General features: G+C 41.2%; 2 protein-coding genes across 2 annotated transcripts in view; both read right to left on the reverse strand.

The window, feature by feature from the left end:
* The window catches only part of cdc42ep4b (CDC42 effector protein (Rho GTPase binding) 4b), a 319,915-nt gene that overhangs the window by 11,514 nt on the left and 285,851 nt on the right, over positions 1–22,550 (reverse strand). The gene's annotated exons all lie outside the window — the stretch shown is intronic.
* LOC140278435 (heparan sulfate glucosamine 3-O-sulfotransferase 3A1-like) overlaps positions 1–22,550 on the reverse strand; it is a 33,054-nt gene that overhangs the window by 8,992 nt on the left and 1,512 nt on the right. The window lies entirely within an intron of this gene.

The raw sequence follows: 22,550 nt of genomic DNA on the forward strand, positions 1-22,550 counted from the left end.
AGTCAAACCTTAACAAGCGATCTGCTCCAACTGGGTCATTTCCCTGTGTTATCCTTGACCTTTCAGAGAGGATTTGGATCCTAGCCAAAGTCTGTCAATTGACGGGAGTTGTAAGAACACAGAGGCAAGTGGGCATGAGTGTTGACCACTTCTCCCCCACCAGCCACTGATTCATTTTTCCTGTTCCTGCTGGGAGCCCTGGCAGGCATAAATACACTCCAACAGTGTGCCCCTGCCACTACCAAGCAGATAATAATCTTGTAATTGGCTCAATATTTCTGCTGTTTGCAAGCGATGCAAGGGCCAGCGTGGTGGCTTGGACTCACCAGATATTTTCCAGGTCAATGGATGTTAGCATAGGTCGGGCATGAAAGGAGGAGTAGGAAGTAGGGGGGTGATTTAGAGTAATGGGTAATGTGTGGCGGTGGGGAAATCCATTTCTCTCAGCTTGGAGCCTTACTGCTCTGTCAACCTTGTGGGAAAAGACAGCCCTTTACCTGCACTGTGGGCTGTAATTGCTGGCACTGCTGCTACATATAAAGCCATCCAAAGGGAAACATATGAAGTGGGATGTTGGCGTGTTAATAGCCACAGTTAATTTCTCTGGGATCATATGAAAACACCAGGAAAAGAGTTTGTTATGAACTCTAAATGAACCTCTCTTAGTTTTAATCACATTTTTAGAAGTAGGCAGGGAGTAGCAAACCATGGCTGTCTTCAGCCTGAATGGAGAGCAATACAACTACTTATGATTCAGGGATTACAGGTGTGAGATTCCCAGCAAGTCCCAATCAGGATAATATTCTGCTTTATGACCCTGACAGTCTCAGCCCATCTGGCCGGTTGTTCTCTCCACTGGATTTAAGCGCCGCACGCTGTTGCCTTTTTCACTTGCATTTTACAGTTTTAAACACACCGCTCTCTTGGAAAGTTGAGTACTCCTACAACACAAGATTACTGTAATTACAGTCCGAATTGTGCTGCTTTGATGGTAAAACTGTGGATTTGTCTTACAGATTTTGATTTATTAGTTTATTCTTGCAAGTTAAAGTTGTTACAATCACTCTCATTTGACTGAGAGGACGAAGGATAATTTAACTTATGGTGGCCAAGAGAGCTCAGTGCTCTACAATTTAGGAAAGTGCATGCAGATGGTGGGCCAAAGAGAAACATTGTACGAATCACAAACTAGCGATTTTGACATGATGAGTGAGACGAGTGTCGAACTCGAGCGACTAATCTCATGTGAAAGTCCTCGGGTTAATGCTGTCCCCCAAACTTGTCATTCTTGTCCTAATCATTACAGTAGACTGAAGTCACAAGCATCAACTTTACTTTACACTGACACTGGTACAATGGGAGCTGAAAATGTAGGGATTTTTTTGTTCTTTTCAACCTTTATTGAGAAACTGCGACTGAGCAACATAGCTTCTTCAAAAGTAAAGAAAGCTTCTATGTTCTTAGCTCCTTAACCTGCACCCTATTTTGAACAATTTCACATTAAAATACTTCCGCTTGCATATTTTCACAGCTTGTTTACGAGGTCCAAATATTGATTGTATAAATACTTATTTTGAGGTTAACCATTATATCTGAGCACCTTTATTGAGTGTTTAATTTTTTTGCTCCGGTATTTCCCTCAAAATGAATAAATAGTATTGTAGCAAAGCCCTGAATCTGAATAATTTCATACAGTGTTATTTTGAATTCAGCCAATAAAAGAAAACTAGTTATTTTATTTACCAAGCAAAAATAGAAACTTCTTAAATATACTGTACACTTTGAGTCAAGAAGCTATCCAGAGGGGTTCCTTGGGAAACAAAAAGTAGTACGTGGGAACTGCAGGGGGGTAGGAAGCAATTTTGAGAGACAAACAGCTTCTAGATAAGAGCGGTAACTATTTTTGGAAAACAAAATGGGAGGACGTAGTCAACCGTTTTCATCAAGGAAATGAGAAGGTTTTGATAAGGAGAAAGTAGAAAAGGAGAGAAACTCTGCATGACACTGGGAAAATGGAAAATAACTGACACTTTGGTAGAAAATTACAGCTTTATAAAGAACATGAAATTCACAGTCAGACTAATCATAAATGATGTCTCAAATAGGACTCCAGAGCAGAGAATTAGATGGAAAATGGACGTTAAATGTAAACGCTGGGGTGTCACATGTGAAATGGGAGAATAAAACTTTCAGTCCTCCCTTGTGCAAAGGAGGAAGGGACACAACAAAAGAGTGTTGTCTATGTATTTGCCCTGGTTTGAAAAATATATGCTGGATTGTTGCTATTGCAGTTTATTACAGTTATAGCGTTTGGCTAAACTTGGAAAATTTCTTTTTATACACTCAAATTTAGGGAACTCATAAGTAATGGATGGAACAATAAAAATTCGAACCAATGCGATTTGTTACCAGTGGTTATAAATGGATTGCAAGAATAATATTTTATCATGCACTCTAGTAAAAACATTCTTTTTATGAAATCCTGTGCAAATAAATCTCCATCCTGGACACCAGCCTTACCACTGAGCTTTGAGGCTTTCTTCTAGTTTTTTCTTTCCATACAAGAACCACTATGCGATTTAGTAAAACATTTATAGAGTTAGCTTTGCAGTATGTCCTTATAAATTTGTCAGTAGTATTTTTACAGAATCCTTTTTTTTTTCCTTGCTGCCTTGTGTCCCCCAGTTTATTGCATAAGGAGGAAAAATAAGCTTTATCTTTAAAGCAACTTGCTTGTGAATTATTCACCCTCTCTTGGAAGAGTGACTTGAAGGATGGAGAGTAGTTGAAGGATGCATTCAAGCCAGTCTGAAGTATTTCAGACTTCACTTCCAGATCCAGACAGCATATCATCGCATAGGTGATGGGTGAGGGATGGAGTGGGTGAGAGGAGTGAGAGTGATGCAGGATATCAAAATATAAATATCAGCTGGAAGAGCTGAAGATGAGAACGCAAATCCAAATCAGTTGCACCAAGCTTCGCACGGAGCCGAATCTCTTGTGCTAAGTCTGCATAATTGTCCAACTGAAAGTGATTGCTCAAAAACCTCACATGAAGATGCCATTGAAATAATTTTTCTCATGGCCGCTCAGAATGGTCAACACTCTAAAAGTGCAGAAAACATCAGCGTATGATTTAAATACATGCAATAGATGCAAACTAATGATGTCGCAGCAAATGAGGAGCAAACTGACAACAGCGGAAAACGTTCTGGAGAGACAAATAAGTGACGGGTCAGAGCTCAAATGCAGGATGCTGAAGATTGGTCAATTTCAATAACTACAAAACTCACAAAGGAAACATTCTAATTAGCTTGGCCCACCCTTTTTTATGTTACCAAAGTTTCTGAAAATCTGTCTTCTGTTTGCTATTTTTTTGTGCATCGATCTTCCTCAGACACCAATTGAACCAGAGATTTGGACAAATCTTTTGGTAAAAGCTGTATCTAAACATTTCCACCGGCTCCCACATATGTGCTACATGTCTGACGCTTGCTACAAAGAGCAAAAGGAGAAGAAAAGACAAAAGACTTCAAATGAAATCTACAAATGGGACTTTGCACCATGATAAGGCTGAATTTTTGTTCTGCTTCCATAGAAAATGTTTGACTTCAGGCTGTCTTGTTCACATAATGACTGTTTACATCCACAGCAAGTTTCCAATATTAACCCAACAAAGCTCTACTTTGAGTGCCATTTTCTGCCATGTCAATAGCTATGCTGAATAATACAATCTTAATCCCACTATGTTGACATGCACACTTTATGCTCCTCGTGCATTTTGATGTAATCAGGCTTTGGATGAGCACAACTATCATGGTGGCACAGGGGACTCGAATGGAAATATGTACCATCATCTGAATATTGTCTTACTTAGAATAAAAATCAGTAGCAAGAGTATTGCTGTCTCTGCAAACATGTCTACTGTCTCATTACCTGTCTGCTTGTGTTTCATCCATCTAGTATTTGAAGAAATACGCGAGAGACTCAACTAATGAAAATCTTCCTTCCGATGAGCCTTGCTTCTTAAGCTGCAGCAGCAACTTAAAACAAAGGTTGTACTGCATATTTAATGTCTGGTAAAACCAGAATCAATGCTCCTGTGTATGTGAGAATCATTTCAATTAAGACAGAACTGAGTTTTCTACATGACCTGAGCTGGTGAATTTCAGTCTGTCCTCGTCCTGCTGTTGGGCATTTCCACCTGGATTTTTATGTGGATAGGTGGAGTTACACTGACACATGATCGCTTAAGATGCATTTCAGTAGAGGGTGTAAAACATGGAAGGAGTAAGCCATGTTAAAACTTCAGTGTGAATTAGCTGAGATGCGGAACAAATTCTGATTATTGCCTGGAGAGTCTAAAAAAAAACCTCAAACTGAGAGCAGCCGGCAGAGATGAGGCTTAGCTTTGCATTTAGTGATTCATGCTGCATTAAAGTAAATTACTATAAGACCTATCCACTAAAGATAACCGAAAGAAGAGCTCTGTATTTTATCTCATGTCGTCACATGCGGTGAATATAGTTTTCGAAGACAGAACCAACATAACTTTTTCTTACTGCTATGACCCACTTGTTCAGAGTAATGTGTTCGAGACAGAGCTTGTAGAGATGACACTTCAGTGGGATCAGCTTTGGGAAAGGCTTACTCCTATTTTTCATTCTGCCAAGTCAGTTTTTGGGGACTCAGACGCTTGTGGGAGAAAATACATCTAACTTGGGTTTAATACGAAAGCTCATTTTCAAGGTATTGTAATTTTGAATGTTCACTCATACACCGAAGGTGGCTTCATTTGGAAATATAGAGAGGTCATTCTATAACCCTTTTTATCCCTTTTCTGTGTTTTTTAGTACTGAAATCATCTAGGAAAGAAAAATCTCAGACAACTCAAATAGAACTAATTTCAATGGGTATTTAAATTCTATATTCAAGGCTGATTTGAATACAAAAAAATTAAAAGCCCTGTGTCAAATTCATGAGAGCAAAATTAAATGTGAATTTGTTCAGAGCCAAATGGAAGGCTTTAAGGGGGGCCTACTCTGTGATAATTACCCATGACAAAAGGCTGGGGCTTTTGTCTTTGGGACCATTGCCATGGCGATTTTCAAGCTGCTGAAACATTCGATATAAATATTTCAGGCTGCTGAATATGCCACATAGACTGTCACTAAAAAGATATTCGTTATGGGCCACATTTCTGCTGGCACAGAGCCTCCTCCGCTGCTGCTGCCACTTGCACTGAAACACGAGGGAATATGCAGACACAGGAAAAAAAGACACAAAAGCTCGTGATTTTGAAACATAAAGGCTAAACTCTGATAACTAAAGCCCAGTTTCAGATTCTCCTTTGAACACAACTGCAGATACAACGAGCTGGCAGAAAGAAAATCCCTCAGACTTTCTCTGAGTGTGGGCACGGTTAAGGTGGTGCAAAAACGCCTGAACATTTCCATCTCTGAGTGTATGATACCACGGCAACAAACCATTAAACATTTTCTATTTTAACTGGAAACTCTTCAGTCCGGAGACTTTTGCTCTACAAATATTCCACAGCCCTTCCTACAACAATGAAGTAGAATAAGCTTACCAAGCCTTGACCACATGGGCAAAACTTCTTAGTTTTCTAATTCTAAGTTCAATTCATTGTTAGTTTTCATAAGATTTCCTGCAATGCACCTCAAAGACTGACATGTTTGTAATAACTTTGAGCTTTACCATCCCCTTCAAACAGGATCATTTTTAGCTCCAAAGACACTAAATGTTAATGACTGGGCTTAACAATTCATCGTAATTATTTCAGATAACCCTGATCATGCCTGTGCAAACACCATGATCATGTTCATTCCGCTGCATGAAAACATATGAGTGAAATGAACAGAAATGTCAGAAATCCACATTTTCCCCCCATTTAATGGAGATAACAGTTTTATGATGTCATCTGTTGTTCTCTGCTGTGGACATGGTGCATCTATCATGTGTCATTTGTTTATAATACCTAAAAAGCTAATAGACATATATTTGTATGTCCATTTTTCTGCGCTCATTACCAGTGACGGGCTGCTGTTCTTTACCAGGATTATGTGAACTGTTTCATTAGCAGGTTTATACCATACTAGTGGCATAATAATGACAATTAAACTTTGATTCTGAACTTTGATGGGTGACGTCACAGTGGCTACGTCCATCTTTTTTAATTCTGTTGATGGGGAGAAAAAAAGGAATGAGGAGGAGCTGGGTGTGGTAGTGAGATGATGTCATGTGCATCCTGCAAACACACATCTTCAGAGTCTGCTTTCATCTTCAGCTGCATCTTCACCTCACATTCAGAGCACAGATAAGCAAATTCAAGCACTACTAATAATATAGTGGCACATCAACACTCAGAATCATGCTGTACTGTACCACACACACACACACACACACACCGTTACAGAAAAAAACCCATGACAGGTTGAAAGTCTGAGTCTTGTTGGCATACTTCTGAGAGCTGTAAACCGCCTGGGATTTTCTAAAATAGAACTACTTCTGAAAAGAAGTCATTGTTCTGTTCAAATACCAGCATATAGAGAAGCCAAAATTAGTCAGGTAGCATAGTAGCCAACAGAGCTTGAATAGATGGGCTGGCAGATTGTTTCTGTCAACTCTGAGCATCAGTGCTCTCAGACAGTTTGGACTACTTTGCAGCAGAGAGCTGGTGTAAGTTTCAGCTGCCATCGTGCTGGATTTCATTGCAGTTATTACTCCCTTACAGTGCTTTGTTTCAGGATATATAGGCAGAAGAGGTAAAAAGGCAGTAAAACATCATTTCCACATGAAACTTGATAGTTGTAACATAATGAAACCAAAGTATTTGACAGTTAACTTTAAACAGTCTTAAGAGCATGTGGAGTCAAGAGTCTTAGCTTTCCAAAAAAAAGAAGAAGACAGAGCAGCTTTGCACATAAGCTAAACACTCAGAACCTGGTGATCAAGTTTCTGTTTGGACTGAAGAGAGGGAAAAGGAAAGCAAGAAACTGTGGCATATTGGACAAGGGAGAGAGAAGAAAGGTTGGGATAAGAGTCAAGTGTCAGGTGGACAGCAGAAGGAGTGCAAAGGTGATTACACCGTCTCTCTGCTCTCTTCTTCTGTCTCCTTTTCCTGTTTCACTTTCTGCCTCCTCCCTCCTTCTTCCTGCCTGCATCCCTCAACTCCCAGGCTCAGAATACAAAGCGTCTGGCACATCACATCGCTTTCCTCATCTTTGTGCCAAGCCACAGCAAGCGCACACCAGGGAAGCTCGAACCCTCTGCGCCATCCTGCTACCACAGAAGAAGCAGAGTGGCAGAGATTAGTATGCATGGATGTTCCCCGTTTATTGCTCTTTTTGACATTAACTCATGACAAACATGCTCGCACCATCTCTGTCCTAGATTCTGGTGCCAAAGATAAAACAGAAGCAGATCAATATAGTGGAATATATATATACCCTGGGAGCTTTAAATATTTGATAGAAATGTTATGCTTTTAATTCCTGGAGAATAAATTATTAGCTTGGTAATAAGAAGTTGGCCAAATGATTTATGATCACTGGACGTAAGAATGAGGGAGGGGCTGGGGTTAAAGACATGGTTGAATGCGCATTTTCCCTTGCATTAGCCATTAAACAAATAGCCCAGGGAAAATGGAACTTCATGCTGCTTTTTTCTGTTGAGGCAGCATCGCTGTGCATAACGAACAGGTGATGTTGAGGTGTCGAGGCCCCTGTGCTATCAGCAACAGTTGCACAAGCTCATTGTGATCATATGCAGAGCCAGTGAGGTGGGGCGGGATGGAGAGCAGGTTGTCGCTGGAAGAAAAGGTGAAAAATTACCCACTGTGGAATGTCACGGGAGCTAAAACGACACAGAATGGCTAAAGTGCAGCCAGCGGTTGCCTGGGGCTGGGCTGTGACCCAGAATTCAACAGACCTCCAGTGAGAATCCAGGAGGCCCCATCATGGCTGAGCTACACTGGCAACAGGAAAACACCTCCTCTTTCCCCCCAGACTGCAGAGAGGTAACCCTATCTGGGAAGCTGAGTTGAGAGCACAAGATAATATAAAGTGTACCAGAGAACAGCGGCGTCTGAGGAGCGGCTGACAACGTGCTAATGTTTTAGCCTGTCAGCTCTCTGTGAGGAAAGATGGATGGCTTTAGAAATAGAATGTAATTACAGGGCAGAACTTCATTGTCAGGGTTAGTACAAAGGATATACTGTAGTGGAGATTTCTTTTTTCTCTTTTTGCTATAAAAAGTGCTCTTTAGAAAATGGAAGAACAAAAGTTTCACAAAAAAAGAAAAGGAAAACTCTTATTCAAACACCGAAGTAAACAACGTGCCTTTTATCAGCAGATAAGGTCCGCTTCATTCGCTCTATCCAAGTCATTTCTGTCTTTTTAAAATCTATTACTCTGCTGGTATAATAACAAGTCTAGTAACACCAATTAAACACATAAAATCATCATCTTTCATGCTGAGTTATGACCCTGATCCTGCCCACCTATAACGCAGGCATCCAGTCAAACCAATAAAAACTGCTGGTGCAGCAACGATATTCTGATCCCTCACTGGCTTCTCAGCGCTAATCTGAGAAGGCAGGACTTTAGCTTAAGCTTATACCAGTGCAAAAATACCTTTAAGCAGAGTGCCACTGACTGAACTTGAATTTGATGTCTCCTTAACCCTGTTAGGGCATTTTTCGATCCTTCTATTTTCATCCACTTCTCTGGTTCTAGGGTGTGGGTGCATCAATGAGGACCAGCCTTCCTCAGCAAACTGCTCAGCTGTGAGCTTCTTACACCAAGTCCCAATACTATTTCTTGCGTGAGTGTGTTTGTGTATGTGTGTTAAACCTAATAATTTTTCAGTGTCGCATTTTTCCTTTCAACTGAGTTACAGGGGCGAGTGGTTGAAATATTTGCTTATGAAATTGCAGTTATCTACAATTCTGCATATCAGTTTGTAGTTTATATGACAGACTGTAAACTTATTTTGTTGTTGTTAGCTACATGATAGTTAGCTTGTATCATGTTAGTGACTCCTGTGCTTTTTGGATTATCCATAATTGTTATACACACGTCAAATGTGGTCCCACTGTTGAATTGTGTGTTAATACTGTGGAGATCTTTTGGGCCAGGCACTCCTATCACTTTATCCTACCTCTCTGTCCCAAAACAAAGCAATGACATTACAGATCAACAACTACGTATATTAGTCCACAACACCATCGATGGAGTTTCACAATAAAGCCACAAAAACTGCAAAAGTGCCATGTTTCCATTTCTCAGTTCTGTGCTGTGATGCAGCACATGTCACGATACTGACGATGTTTCCAGTTCCTGTCATGGAAAGATTGCATAATGATGTCAACAGTGTGACAAAAATGCCTTCTTCGGGGGCACGAGAAGCTTGGCGGACGGCAATAAACCCCGAACTTTGAACCCCGAAGACATTGCGAGCAAATGAATGTGCATGGTTTGGTTTAAAAAAATACAGGGTTGGGGGTTGAAATCTATACACCGTGATGAACTATAAAGTTTAAATGAAATAAATAGTGACATTACTTGTATTCTGATAATGTTAATAAGTAGAGAGATGGACAGGAAACTATAAGGTTCTAGAGAGGCTGGCTACACTTAACAAAGCTCCCAGCTCGATTTAAAAGTGCGAATTTTTCAATCAGACACTGCATGTCTATGGTCTTACACCACCGAGACATCTAACCTACAGTTTTAAAAGTTCTTGTTAGACACTGTCGTATTTGTGAACTGAGTGTTGGACGCCTCCAGTGCTAATGTTTAAGCATTGGTGCTGAGCTAGAGGACTGAGTGGAAAAACGGCCACCGATGAACAGTCGTCTCCATGAGGGACGTTGCTCCTCGTCCTTTTACACGCAGGTTTGGGGTGTACTTGTGGACGGCATTCAAAAGGTACAGCCCACGCAGCTGTTTTCCTGTTTTCACTAATAACAAATGTTCCAAATCTCACCGAGGCCCACCTGATTACAAAGCCAGCACCATTGCTTGAGCTCATGTGAGCAGGTGATTGCTTTTAGGCTGTACCGTGGCATGTTGCCATGGAGATGGTAAATGAGGTGTTTAAGGGGGAGGAGACACGGGCCTGATGATTCATGTCATCAGTCAGGGGGTTATTTTTCAGTGTTTCACATTGATGTAATTGTCCTAAGAACACATTAACATTGAGGGAGTACTCCACAGAGAGATAATGGCTGGATATTTGTGGCGTTACTCAGTCAAACTCTGCCAGCCTTGAATGACGGATGTGACTTAAATACAGATAAAGGCTGCGGCATGAATTAATACGGTTAGTCTAAATCCCAATTAGAAAATAAATTGTGTAATGACAATAGCGAGGAGGGGCTGGGTGCGCACAATCATTCAAATGTACACAGTTTCTACTGAAAGAAGCAAACCAAAACGAAATGCATATTAGTGTCATTCATATTCATGACAGTGGAATGGAGGTTATTATCAGCCAGTTTCAATCATGTTTGCTTTGACATTATAGGCCTGTAGTGCAAATGTAAACCTATAAAATAAATTAGGGCATAAGTCAGATTTTTGCAAACAAGGAGCACATGCTAAAGTACTTGTGTTTGTAATAAAGATCAGATGATATACTTGTCTGTACAACCTGCGGTTTGTGATGCTATGTCATCTTACATATGTCTGTCTGTCTGAGCATGCTTCTGAACTCACCAAGAGACACGAAAGATCTTTTTAAAATGTTTCCAAAAAATGTATACTGAAAAGTTCATCAAAGAGAGCGAGCTGGCACTCAACTGCAGAAAGTGAAAAGCTTTGTGGGCGAGGGGGAAATCCCTCCTGCTGGATTTACGCCTTGCCAGAGCCAACCCTGTTTTAAAGCTGCTTGGATAAAAGAAAAAGAGAAAAAGAATATTCACTGCTGCTGGGCTGAATGGAAAATAACATGATGTAATAAATGGTATGTCAGAAACAGACCTGCCCATGAAAGCCACTGAGTCTGTGCATGTGCCTTTCTGTTTAAGCCTTTCCATTAGTGCTCACCCAACATTTGGCGGGGCAGACGAAGCAGAGAATCATCAATGAGGGCTGCTACAGCTAAGACAATAGTGGTGTGACCCTTACGCAAAATGAGCCTAATTACACACTTGTCTCTGAAGGCCAACTAATCAATGCTTGTGAAGAATCCTAAACAACAAAATCAATACAGCTGCATCTCAGAGGCTATAATGAGAAACTTGTTGAAGATTTTAAATAAGCCATGTACAGGCTCATTCCGCCGAAGTGAAGCTCATCAAGGTGTATATGAAAACAATGCTGTACTCTGGCCAAAATATTGCATGTGGGACTAATAGAGTGAAAATCAAAACCTCTTTTACTCCTGTTTATTGTTGGAAGAAGTGGTTGTAAATAACTGTGACAGAGCTGATGTGAAGGAAAACCGTGACTCCAAACGTATAGAGCAGCAAGTCAACTGGTAGGGTCACTGAAGTCTCATTTGTGCTAATCAAACTTCTGTAAATTGTTTGTGTAATGAAATTACAGCTGCCAGGGAGACCTGGGGGACATCAATTAAGCAGATAAGCAAATGAAAATAAATCTCTTTTTATCAAAGTGCGGCTGCCTGCTTGTGTGTCCGGTAAACACAGGAAAAACAGGAAAAGATTCTGTTCACTGATTTGGGGGCCCATAAATCCCACTGACAACCACTCAGAGTTGCTTCTTTTTATAGGTCACTGGGAAAAAGTGCTTTCATTTCACTTCCCAGTACAGCTAAACAGGATATTCCTTATTTACATTAATGTTCATTAGTTTTATAAGCTGATGGTGTAGGGGTTAGCGATGCTCCCTCACAGCAAGACTCTTCAGGGGTTAAAAGCAGCTGGTGAGCTGAGCCCTTTCTGTGTGGAGCTCACGTTTTACCTCTTCTCTTCAGCTTACTGTCGAGGCAGCTGGGCTATGACCCTCGACAGAATGCAAGGGTATGGTTAATGATGATGCAAGCAAGAATACAGCTGTAACCATCTTGGATGGCCACATTTAGCAAGATGAGCACAAAAAGTACTGTTCATCTGTTTAGATCAGAATTTCATAGTTTACACAAGACGTTTTCACATCCTGAGTTGATCCACTTTTATTGATAAATTCAGTTGATATCCTCATAACTCCAGCAAGTGGCTCACTCATAAGACAAATATTGCATGCGTGTTATTTGGAAGCTGTATTTACTCACTTTCTTTGCAACTACATTACTTTAAATAACTTCTATCCACAGCTACTTATAAGTGACACATTAAGGGGCAAAGTGGGGTTCAGTGCCTTATCCAAGAGCCTGCACACCAGCTGGTGTGCATGTGCACCTTTGTTTGTAATGTCCAGTTTGTTTTAACCCATTTGAATGAACCATCTAAGGTCGGCTGTGGAAGCTTTTGGAAAACTGGAAAAGTTGTACCCTGTACGACTGGTAGATCCCCATCTGCAGCCACAGCAGAGCGAGTCGTAAATTTACTGTGGAGGATAAATTCTAATTATAAGTTAAGATTATGAGTTGTTCCAAACATGATCCATTTATTCGCCTATTCTTCCGTTTCTTTCTATTCTTTTTTTTGGTTGTTTTCGTTACACATCAGTTGCAGTTCTTTCTGTAGTTTTTAGGGTTAATTACTTTTTAAATGATTTTACTGGTGAAATCAATGAGGTAAAATCAAACTACACGCGTTTGCGGTTCAAAAGAAAATAAAGGAAATTTTGAACAATAAAAATTGGTAATTCTTCAAGAATACTTGAAAATGTGAAGATGAAGGTACGTCTTTATATACAGATATTTGCAGTTACAACTTTTTCTAACTTTATTCTCTTATTCCAGATGTAGCTGCACTGAAACAACAGCGCACTAAACAGAAAGTTTTGGCCCGGATATGCATTATCCGCACATCACAGGGCTGTACTGGAAGCCCAAAAGTATTGGTCAGTGCCCTCAGACACGTTGTCCTTTACTAGGCCAATGGCCTCCAAGATTATCATGAAGAAGTAAAACTGTGATAAGGCCCAACACAACATAATGGAGACAGTTCAAATAGGTGGCCTGGGAAGGACTGTGTGAGCGTAACATGGGAGAGCCACAATGAGGAAAGACAGTTAATGGATGTGATCACAGCTTCCTGGTGAATAATGCAGCCTTGCTAATTGGCTGGATTAATAATTGATGGGAGTCTATTTGAAAAGGCAGCGCTGGGAGCTTCAGTGGATAAAAAGCAACTAACGTCTTATTAGAGAGGACTTTGAATGCTATATCTCGTGCATCTGTCTGTGCTGGTGGCTAAATAACCAGTTTCCTCCTCCTACTGATGCTTTGACTGTAAGGGAGGATGTGACTGTGAGACGAAGATGTCAGAGTAAACAATCGCCCTGACAACATAATTGCATAATGATGCCAAGCCCCACCACATATTTGACGGTTAAAATGACTTGGGCTCATGTCAAGTCCCACAGGCTCCACAATGTTGTTGCACCCTTGGTTCAAACTGACCGTGGCCTGCACAGAACCAGCCAGCTGCACAAATAAAAATGACTGCGATAATGCAAAAAAGAAACAAAAGGTATTGATATAGCAGGGTCAGTTTGGCAAATGCTTGGCTCTGGATCAGAAACTTGGGGATTCAGCTAGAATTTAAAGACGGGAATAAACGTTCAGAAAGTACAGGACACAGGCTCATGAGAGGACAAAGGTGTAGCAAAATAATGGGTGGAAGGGTGAGAATAGATTTTACTGTAAACTCGATTTATACGCCGTGTTCAAGGAGAGTGCATAAAATCAGCCCATGTTGTCTTTCTGCCTCTGGGTCCACACCTTCCAACCCCTGTTGTGATCTTACAGCACACAATAGGATCAATACCACAGGGTGTGTTCAAAGGATTTCTTTTTTCAATCCAAAAGCACTTGCTGCAGAGTTCAATAAGAACCATACTCATAAGAAAAGGCCAAACAACGAGCTGATCATTCAAATCATAACGGACAACATCTATGTGTATCTGACGGACCACAGAGAAAGAAGGCACAGCACAAGCCTCAGAATCTGGAAAATGTGGCTTTCCCATCTGGTTTAAACACCTGAGCACAAAAAATATATCTTTAGGGTCAGAGGATCCAACTACAAAGGAATAGTTCAAAGTTTTGGGTAACAGGCGCCTTGCTCAGGATTCCTGAACCGTGGAAGTTCGTAAAAGTAAGCTTGTAAGGAATTTCAGAATAAAGGCTCCCTAAAACCATGCTGTGATTTGTTAAGACAGCATCATAGACCCATCAATAAAAGGAGAAAAAATCCAAAAGAGTTGCAGCCATGTTTACATGTAGCTCTCTGAGGTGTGTTCATACGTGTAGTTTTCTGGGTTGCTCTGGTTTTGATCTTGGTTCAGCTGAATCCCCCCCCCACCTACACCCAAACAATTGTGGTTTAAATTTTATGTGGATTAAACACAACACATGACATTTCACAACTAGTGAACTCTAGAAGTGTTGGCACATTTTGTAACATAATAACGCATTCAGGCGAGCTCTTTCCTTCTCCTTTCAGCATTAAGTGCTGAGATAATCAGCTGCCGGTTGTAGCTGCATAATTAATGGACAGATATGAGAATGGTAATAATCTTCTTATCTAACTCTCAGCAAGAGCCAAATATTTCCCAAATGAAGGGTTATTACTTTTAAATTACATTTATTCACATATTCACATGTAATTATAGAACTTTGCTGGGAGAGGCACGACTTACAGATTTTGCATCTACATCATTCCTGCCATGATCCTCACTTCTGTTCCACATCTGAAGCAGCCGGTTTCCTGCTCAGCTCATTGACATGCAAAACCTCATCCTTGCAAGAAAGGATCATGACGAAAAAAAGTGGAACTCCGGAACATTAAGGACATTCCTTCCCGCTTCTATTATACGGACATGTTCCGTTGACAGCAATCTCCCTCCAGTCTAATGTACAGTCAGACCCAGTTACAGTAGCAATTACTAGTGTTCAGGTTAAGATTAATTGAATTATCGTGTGGCTTCTCTGCTCTCCCCTGTGGGCACATCAATCATGGCCTCTACGCTGCACGGGCCCTTTATCACCCTCTTCCATCTTTATGTAAAAAACGCAAGTTGTGCTGTTGCACTCCATCTATCAATAAACGGGTGGCAAACTCATTTTCTAACACATTCCTGTTCTTAATCAAGCTGCCAGACATTCTGAGTAAAAGCTGGATGCCATCTTTTGGCCAGATGAATAAAATGTAAGAGTATTTAAAAAATATTGCTCCTGTTTGACCTGAGATACCCCAGAGAAATAAAAGTAAACCCATGCTGGTGATAAATTTAATTTGATCATTTGAAAGGGAAATCCCACTATATGACTCAGTGAATGGTTCTTTTGTGTGATGCAACCATTCACTTTTGAAACACAATAGACTTGATGTACAGCGTTTGTTTGGACAGCTGGATTTCCAGTTGAAGAACCAGGTAGCTTTTGAAACCGCACACGCAACGGATCTGCGGTGCTTCTGTTTGAATAAAAAAAGGCAGATTAAATGCCACTCTGTCATTCTCCCTCCATTCACCACCTCCATTATTGGCTATTTTAAAAACTGTGCAGGGTTTCTGGTCCTGGTTTAAAGTACCGCCAAACCCTAATCTCCAGCATGTTTTATTTCACTCGTCACTGCTATGCAACTCTTTGTTAGTCATCTAGATGGAATATAAAGAATACGCTGGATTCAGAAGTGTTGAAAGCTCGGAAATAACATCTGAAGGAAAGGATGTTGGTCTCTTTGCTAGCCATGCCAGAAAAATGCCGGTCCCTAAGATGGACTGAGAGAACCACACACACACATGTGCCTTTCTGCAGTATAATTCAATGTTTTGCACGGAAACAGAGGTTGGCCAGTCAAACTGAGGTTGTGCCTGAGGTGCCGTCTGGCATAGCCTCTGCCCATGTCTGCTGGTCCGACTCTGCCAAGGCAACTGGCACGGCCTGTGCCCCCCAGTGGAGCAAGAGAAAAAGATTGTTTGTTGCCATCCTATCACCACACAGGCAGCTGCAGATAGCACACACTGCAAGTGAGTCCATGCCTTTAAGCATGAACACAGAGAGGGAAAACAATTCCATGTAAGCCAATAAGCTTATGGAAGATACTTGAAAAAGCTGAGTGAACATACATAAAGCGCTGAGGAGATGAACTTCCTTGAGTAGCAAACACTTTACATGTTTTTCAGTTTACAGGGACTTAACATACCAGGTCAAGATGGGTGCCAGAAAAAATGAATATGTGGCAAAAATATTTTAAAGAAAATACTACAGCTGGAACGGAAAATGGAGGACCCAGGAGGAGAAGGCTTCCTTCTTTTTATGGGTTCCCAGGCTTTCCGTAGCAATGGTTCTCCCTCTCTTTGTGTGCGTCTGTGTTCTTCTCTCTAGTGGAAAAAATGGAGGGCTCCCTGTCCTGTGATAAAGCTGTAGCCTGAGAAATGGGAAAGAGAGATCCATCACATTAAGGCGTTGGTTTGCCCTGCCAATCCGTACCACTGAGGGCTGTAACACATACATGCTCCATCCATGCATCATTTACCGAGCCCGTCTGTGCCCAAATAACATGGTTTTGGCTGCACGTTTTTCAAATCCTGAAGCTCTTTGGCAAATCCTCTGAAAATCTTAATATGCATGAATTCTAGGGCTTGTCTTGCGGTTTGTTTCGTCCACTTCTGTGAAGAGAGCTCAAACAGTCTAGCCTAAAGCCCCCCCCCCGACTCTCCAGAACCAAATGATAGGGTTCTACAGTCTCTCTGTTTGAGAAAGGTTAACACTTAACTTCCATCAACCTTTAACTGCCATGATGAAAAAACAAACTATATCGAACAGAAAATTACAAGAATTTCTTTTTCATTTCAGCTTTCTGTTCATGAAGCGCCTGAAGGCGGTGTTGGAAAACATTACCTGGGAGGTTTCCATGGAGTTTAAGGAAAATAAACATCACTGACATATGGGCATTGCATGAAAAGTGTTTAACTACTGCAGGTACAGTATAACGCCTGAAAATAGATCACTGAGCCTCAGACGTAAAACAAATGCTTTGAAAAGGTCACGCATCTCAGCTTTAGACGCAACACAGCAATAGACACGATTAAATTGCTTCATAGCCTTACAGAGCTATGTATTTTTGTACAGTCAAGCACAATAAAAAAGGTGACCTCGAGTGCTCAATTTGAAAAAAGAATCCCAGAATAAATGACTCATAATGCCGGCTCTGAAACCTCGCGAAAAGGCTGGCAGCTGCTAAGCTGACGGGGTCTCAGACACAACAGGGTCAGACAGGTTGCTGGCTCGTGTACACATAAACCCAAAAGTGAATAAACAACTGAATCCTAGAAACAATATAACCTGATCCCAGTGTTACAGTACCATCTGTTGGCATTGTGAACTCTGAGGGTGGTACATTCTGTGGAAGCCCTCTGCACGACCCTCCTGACTGTGATCAATCACACTCCCTTTCTGCACGTGCTCATCAAAGCTCCAGGAGGTGCTGATCCCTGACACCTGAAATATTTGCACCGAAGCAACATACAAGCTTCCTTCTTCTTGCTAGGTTTCAATGAGACAACAAACAGTCCTATTTTAGGTGTGTCAGGTGAATGCATCAGGTGTGAGCGGTGGAGATCCAGGTGGTGTCTGCAAAGCACCCCTGCACCTGCTGCCTGTCCTCACCCACCCATTGGAGGGCAGATTCCCAGGATGCCACAGCGCAGCTGCTGACAGGCTATACTTTGGATATTTCCCCTGCTTCTATCAACCTCCCCTGCATGTGGCCCCCAGGGGTCAGCTGCAAAGATGTTGTTGGGGGTGGCGGAGGTCAAGGAGTTGGCGAGAGAAGGGGAGGGGCTGTCGTTGTGGGCTGCATGCCTTCAGCAGTAGGTGAGTGTCCCGCTGTACAATTATACCCTACGATAATCACTTTCAAAGGCAGCTCGGAGCTCATGCTCAGAAAGTCTGTGGTGATCACATTACGGTCACTATGTGCGTGCCCTCTACAGCCTCAGTCATGACCTCTCCACCTCTACCATTCCCCGTCTCTCCACCTGCTTTGGGCAAACTGCCCCCTGTGTTAGCAGATGTAGCCGTGTTCCATCGGAGCCATTCAACCGCTTCTCATCATATTCACACAGAAAACATACCTTTATACAGAAATTGCACCCTTTGCTTGTGAAGCTGGCTACACATGAAATAATTCCTTTAAATACTGGTACATTTATTTTTTTGTGTGTAAGATTTAATTTTAACCTGAAATCCAAGCCTGCAACTTTTAGATTTACCATTTCCTGCACATAAAACCTCAGCCTACAGTCAGCGTCTGAACAGAGCCGGTATAACTATACTAGAAAATTACCACCCCGAGCTATTTCTAGGGAACTTTGAAAATATTTCATTACTTTTTAGTATTTTCAGGTGTCAAAACTGGATAAATCAAGCAGGGGATCAATTAGAGGAAATGGGTGAAATCTGTTTTTTAAATCTTGACTGTGCCTCAGAGAAATGATCAACAAATTGCTCCTTTCAACGCCTCTATAAAGAGACCATGGAGATACATTTTTTAAAAGCTGAGACAACCTCATAGCGCCAGCAAAACATTTCTGGATATTTTTCATGTTTTAGACTGAATAATTTGTTGTTAGACGTGGTTCAGTAAACGGCGTGTTGCAAAGGGAGCAGATGGGGCAAACCAAGCTACTTTCCGCTCTAATCTAATTAAAACTCTACGGAAAACATGTTGTTTCTGTCTTTCTGGCCAGGTTACATCCAGCAACAGCAAGCAAACTCCAAAAGCATGCTCAGCATGCTTGGGCTGAGGCTGCACATTTGCATAAATATGCACAAATAATATCAAAATTCTCACACTAACCCTTTCAGCTAAACTTGGCCTCTTACGGTAATCCAGCTGGTTTTTGACTGTTGGCATGACAACCTGGTGCAGCCACGTAATAAACGATGTTGATATGCATGTTAGAATTTGTGTTACATCTTATTATTTCAAGGTTTCTGTGAATGGCTCGAATTATTCTGTACAGGACGGGACACTTTAGAGGGAAGCGGTTAGGTCTTTAACGTGTAGCCTCCTCCACTTGGAGCTGTGTCATTCATTCAAAAAGTCTTCACATCCGTCTCCACACTCAAAACAAGCAGGAGGGTCAATTCTGCACTGAATGAATCAACATACCTTAATTAAAAAGGCTGTGGAATTCATCTGTGGGTTGTTGTTTTTCTGCTTTTTTTTAAAGTTTGGTCATCAAACTTAAGTAGCAAACTCAGGCAAAAATGCTAATCAAGTTTTAAAAATGGCATTTGTGGAGTTCAAAGACGCACTGGGCACATATTATCATCCCACACATTTACATCTGGATCTGGAATTTTATTCTGAAATCAAAACTAAAATATTTAATATATTCTGTGTTTATCCACATCTATAACCGTCTCTCCGCACTGACCACTGTGCGGCGCAGGAAAACAGATCAGGCGGTTTCTAACACAATTCCCCACTGGGTCACTGTATTTATGATCGGGACCTTTCTTTTATTACCATTACAGAACTCTCTTTCAAATAAAGCCAGTTTCATGAACAGGGAAGCCCCGAATTCAAAGTGATTTTTCTTTTTCTTCTGTCTTCATTTGCTTTTTAGTGGTTTGACATGAGGACAAAAAAAATAAATGAAAAGGTTTAGCTGATCAATCTCAAGCAAAAGATTTGCCAATTCATAAGCTGCTATACATCTGTTTATTCCTAATTTCTGTCCTTGTTTATGTATTCATGCATTAAAGATACAATGTCTAACTTTCTGTTCCGAATACAGTCGCATGTGTTTGCATCACAAATATGCGTGTGGTCACACATGCTTTTATGGAGCGTAATTAACCCACTCAGGGATCAGGTGGAGCCTAATCCAACCGGTCTTTGGACGTCTGAAGCCGCGGGGTCTAGACAAGTGGAAGCTTGGGTGTTCAGTAACCTAAGTAGGCCAAAAACATAATAGTGAGTCCTCTGTAGCACAGACCTCTGCCTTACTTCAGTGCTTGTGCTTGACCTCCTTGTTCACGCTGAGTGTCCATTTCCACAACAAGAGCTGAACAAGTTGTGTGTGGTTAGACGGTGTAATGTGTGGTGAAATGTGACCCTGGCTGGGCAGTTAGTGTTGGTTTCTTGTGTAAATAAAGGCCGGAACTGTACAAAACATCTGAAACAGGTCCTTGGATTGACAGCACTTTTGTTCATTTACTCTTTTTCCAGACCCTCTTTATTGTATTCAGGGTCACGGGAGAGCTGGGGCCTATCGCAGCGATACACCCTGGACGGGTCGCAGATCTGTCACAGATACATTTTATTCCAAAGCAAACCAACCTACAAATATTTTATTCAGCAATATTTGCTGAACCAATTTCATCTGAATAAACTTTGCATAATTATGAACGCGTGTTAAAAAAATTAAGTTGGACTTTTTATGCTCCAGAATAATTTACAAATTTTCCATCGTAACCTTAGACGTTCAGTCATGTTTTCACGGCACTTCATGAACTCCGATAAGAATCCAAGCAAGTATTCTGGGAAAGCTGAAAAAGGGGGCAGGTTACAAGTCATATTAAGAGTTTGGTGGAGTTAAATAACCTTCAGTGCCTTCTGAAATGGGCAGGGACGAGTGATTTATGGTAAGGTATCCTGCAAAAATATCGCATCAAATTTCAGGCCAATTTTTCGGGTTTTACGCATACTTTTGTATAAAATAAACTAATTTGGCTGCCAGCGCAAGAAGGGAATTTTGCTTGATAAGATTTCTAAAATTAAAGCACACAACACAATAAAAAAAAACACATTTCAAGTAATCTAGTTAAGTCAAAATAATGGAAAAAGTCGCGGGTACCTGAAACTCAGAAGGCAAGTCGGGTCAGTTTGATTTGAAATAAATCAGAGAATCTTCCTCAAAAAGCAACAAGAACTAGATTTCTGAATCAAAATCTATGATTATTCCACTGGGATAGAACACAGATTTTGGAGGTAAAGTAATAGAAGCCTCACAGTTTTAAATATTTGATGGTGCAGTGAAATTAGTCATAAAATTCAAGCCATTTGGACAAGAAACATTAGTCTTCTTTTAAACTAGCAGGAACAGTTGTTTTTTGACTTATTGAGAGGTCATCGTGTTGGGGGCATGTGGACGCATGCTTCTTGGTGTCTCAGAGCCTGTTCCTCAGCCTCGACACACCAGATTTTAAACGGTCAGATGTCAGAAATATTCATTTCCTAAAAGCATCCTTTAAATGACCTCAGCTCCAGGGCACACAGACTGACTTTCTTCACCAGGGGTGGGTTGACTAAAACAATGCAATCAGACTGATTTCCCGGTTTTAACAAGCACTGCTGAAGCGCACAAAAACACCTCCGCATGACCTCAACCCAACAACTTCAAATCAAATCAAAAGCTTCCAGAAAGCACAAAAGCTATCAACGGGACGACTCTCAGATGTTGGAGAGGAGGGCTGACAACTGAACTCCTGCAGAGCGGGCCGTGCTGTTTTAACTGTTATTTATTCCTCTTTCCAATTCAAGGGTCCTCCTGTTTTAAATAGGCAGTATTAAGGCGAACCGGCACTAAGGTCTGTCCTTGGAGCCACGATCCAAATTCCAGAGAATCTTGGCAACTCCTTGGGATAGATGGGACCCTCATGGATATAAAACCCCACAATGGATGAATAGGTAAACAGAAGGGTGTGAAAGAGTGATGGCAAAAAGAGAATGTTCACTCTCAGAGAGGCACAAAGAGGGTGGTGTGTGAGTGGGAGATGGGAGAAAGCCAGAGTGTTTGGGGGAGGAAGGGGGGAGGGTGAGTGAGGAGGGTCTGAAGGGAGCTGTTGGTGAGCGAGAGTAAAAGTTTAGTCTCCAGGCTTTTAGAAGGTGCTGTGTGTAGTGTTAACTCAATCAAAAGGTGAATTATAACTCCTGAGACACTCAGGTAACCTTTCATTATGGCCCTAATCCTTCTTAATAACGGAGCGAGAATGTTGGCAATGCCCCATTAGACAGAGAACCAGAGAGAGGAAGAGCCGTTATTCTCCACAGGTCTGTGGAAATACGAACACACAACAATCGCTCACACACTCCAACAGTGACAGATCAATCAATCATTCGTTTGACTTGAGCGAGAAAAAGATGCTACGCTCCTCCATAAAGAAAAAGAATTCAAGGGAGAGTTCATCTGAGATTAGAAACTGATTCAACGTTAATATTCACTCTTGATATCACAAGAAATTGTCAAAAATGTAGACGCATTTATCTTCCGTAAACTGTTTTTATTTCAACCTTCTTTTGCCAAGGTTTTTGAAGTTGGAAGGCTTTGATGGTTGAATAAAACAAACGAGCAATGTTTTAGTTTAGCAGAAGAAAAGCGATGATGTGGAAAGTTCTGTTGAACAGAACCAGCACGTAGCACACATTCAAGTGCTGT

This window comes from Leuresthes tenuis, unplaced genomic scaffold (genome assembly GCF_036924035.1).
Source record: "Leuresthes tenuis unplaced genomic scaffold, fLeuTen1.0.hap1 SCAF_20, whole genome shotgun sequence".
NCBI classification, from domain to species: Eukaryota; Metazoa; Chordata; class Actinopteri; order Atheriniformes; family Atherinopsidae; genus Leuresthes; species Leuresthes tenuis.